Source organism: Etheostoma cragini, chromosome 24, assembly GCF_013103735.1.
Source record: "Etheostoma cragini isolate CJK2018 chromosome 24, CSU_Ecrag_1.0, whole genome shotgun sequence".
Lineage (NCBI taxonomy): Eukaryota > Metazoa > Chordata > Actinopteri > Perciformes > Percidae > Etheostoma > Etheostoma cragini.
The window spans coordinates 9,734,380-9,737,500 of record NC_048430.1 but is presented as its reverse complement, the minus strand read 5'-3'; the positions used below and the strand labels follow the sequence as shown (position 1 = coordinate 9,737,500).

General features: G+C 41.4%; 1 protein-coding gene across 11 annotated transcripts in view; it reads right to left on the bottom strand.

The window, feature by feature from the left end:
• Positions 1 to 3,121, bottom strand: part of LOC117939147 (dystrophin-like) — a 359,537-nt gene that overhangs the window by 104,838 nt on the left and 251,578 nt on the right. The gene's annotated exons all lie outside the window — the stretch shown is intronic.

Here is a 3,121-nt window from a genome sequence, read left to right as displayed (position 1 = left end):
CTAGCAGCCATCCACTATCATTACAGCCCTGGGGACACATCCACAGTCAGCCCCCAGCCAGCTAGCAGCCATCCACTAACATTACAGCCCCGGGGACACATCCACAGTCATCCCCCAGCCAGCTCGGTCAGCACTTAACTCCGGTGCTAAGGACACTAACGGCAGTTTACTGAACCGTACGGAAACAGACCAGTCACCCAAGTCAGAACATTGCCTATTCTTAACATTACACCTCCGTTAGCTTTACCGATTCACCGGAAGGACTAATATTAATAGTAATTTAAAGATGTGGTATGGATCTGGACAGTCAGGATAACTCTGGAAGGTAGAAGGGGTTTGTCACGATTCTACCTTCTCAACACAGGTGTGTGGAACTGAGTGTCATGATTTCCGCCTTATTTTGCATATCGTTACAGCCCTACTATTTACAAATACAGCAACTTGTTAAAATCAGTAAAATTACTGTTAGAGGTATTTGACAGTCTTCCTCACATTTCTAAAACAATTTTTACTGCAAGCAACACTTTGACTCGTCTGGCTTACCGGATGCTGGAATAAAGCCTGGCCACCATCGCTGCATCCAGGGTTTTTTGCAAGCCAAACCCTTTTTTCCTCTATCCCAGAATGATAGGTGTGGAGCCAGATCATACTTCAGCACTGAGAGAGATAAGTCTAGTTATGCGAGACTACACTTCGACAGACGTCTGTCAACTCTAACTAATTTACTATAACAATGGAATTTCCAGTGAGAAACAGCAGCTAGTAGCAGCGTCGACGCTTTCCAGCCCCTTAGGCTTCCTGTTGGCTGATCATCCAGTGAATAGCAACCAGTGAATACTGTTTAAATTGGCTGACACAACCAATAAAAATAAAAATAAAAATGTTGTTTCTTTCTTTATGCTTACTATGTGATGATGATGGTATGTCATAACTTTTGAGTAGCAATGCGTTTAGAAAACACCAGATTGTGAGCAGCCCCTCCTCTTTCACTTGGTGCACAGCCCACACATTGCACAGAGGAACAGAAGCCTGCTTTCCACTCAAGGCAAAACAAAGCAGTTTGCCTCAGTTTGTCACAAAAAGACTTTGTAAGGAGCAGGAGAAAGAGAATTAAGCTCCAATTCAGCCAGCATTTTCAACCCAGACACCAACTCATCCACTAGTTTGTCAAGTGCTAAACAATGACCAGAGACTGTACACGAAGACTTTAGAATACACACTATAAAGATAATTTAACATTAAGTGGCTGTTTATTCAACCTTTCCTCATCAGCAGCACTTTATTCTCCAACGATGACGTCCCCCCCTCAATGCCAAATTACACGCACTTCATGTAATTTTTAACATTACTGACCATGTTGGTGCCAATGTACCTCTAACTATAGCTTGATTAATGATACTGTTGCGTCTGTCGTCTGTGTGTGTATGTTTGAATATGTGGTCGCCGTGCCAGGCTATGCTATGCTGTTAAAGGTTCGTCTCGGTGCCTATAACATTACATCTGATGATGTAGCCTATATGGCTTGTATGATTACACGGAAATCAGGAAAGTTCAGTTGTGGTTGACTATTTGGGTTAACATATAGTCAGGTCCATAAATATTGGGACATCAACACAATTCTAATCTAATCTTTGTTAATCTGTCCCATTACTTTTGGTCCCTTAAAAAGTGGGAGGAACATATACAAACTGTTTTAATTACTAAACTGTTCCCCTGATTTGGATCAAATTAAAGCTGACAGTCTGCAGTTAAAGCCAATCCTGTTTGTTTCATTTCAAATCCATTTTGGTTGTGTATAGAGCCAAAAAGATTAGAATTGTGTTTATGTCCCAATATTAGTAGGTGGGTCTCTGTGCTGCCCGCCCACATTTCTGCCTACAGTACTGACACTAACTGGGCCTACATAACGTTTGCTCTTGCAAGAAGTTAACCAAAACGCCAAACAACACGGGTTCAGAGCATGGAAGGCCTCCCTCACACAAGCAATGTTATCATTAAAAAAAAATGTTTAGTGAATGTTTAACGTTAAACAGCCATGAAGACACAGTTTAACCGTAAAACCTGTGCTTCCTCTTCACCAATTTCTGTGCAAACTATCCCACTTTAATAAAACCCAGGCCTCTGACCAGACTATGTTAACTAGATGCTAAGAGCTAATTCTGTAAACATTTTCTATTTCTAATTATGGACTTTAAGGCACAACACTCCTCATGTTGATATTCTCATAAACTCTCAGAACCTTTAGTTTACTTCACCGGGCAAATTGTCCTGGTTGATAAATCTAGACATGGGTCTCCCACTGGTCTGTTTGCAGGGTTATTTGTGGGTTTATGTATGTTTTTGTTCAAAAATGAACCCTCTCAGATGGTGGCTATATCTCAGTAGTTTCTGCATTCACTTTTAGACTCGGTTACAGAGGAAGAGATACAGTTGATGATGTTGGGGGGGTGGGGGGGGGGCGGCCAACTGGCCAGGGACTTTGAGTTTCACGGACGTACTATTTTGTTGTTTCGTTTGAGAGTGAAGGTTGTGGAGAGCCGTCCTGTTCCTCGATGGTTACTACATTTGTGTATTTGTGTTTTATTTCTGTATATATATATATATATATTTTTTTTTTTTGTCTGGGTTTCGTGTAGGTACATTTACAGCACGGGGAGGCATCTGCGGCGGGGTGCAAAGCATAGTTGCACGCTTAGTCACGAACACTTTGAGATCAGACCAGAAAGGACCAGGGACAAATCAGAAAAAATGAAGAATAATGGCAGACATGATTAAAGTGATATCATGGAATATAAAGGGGGCAAATCTTGCTATAAAAAGGAAGAAGCTTCTTTTGTATCTAAAACAGAAGAGGGCAGATATCTGCTTCCTACAGGAGACTCATTTAGATAACGAAGAGTCTACTAAATTACGAAGAGACTGGGTTGGTAAAACATTCTTTAGTGCCTATTCATCCAGACAGCGGGGCGTTAGCATTCTGATCCGTAGGAATCTCAATATTATTAAACACAAACAACTCACGGACAGGGAAGGCAGGTGGGTGGCGATAGATGTAGACCTTTGTGGTATTAGGTGCTCCCTTGTTAATATTTATGCCCCTAATATAGATTGCCCAGTTTTT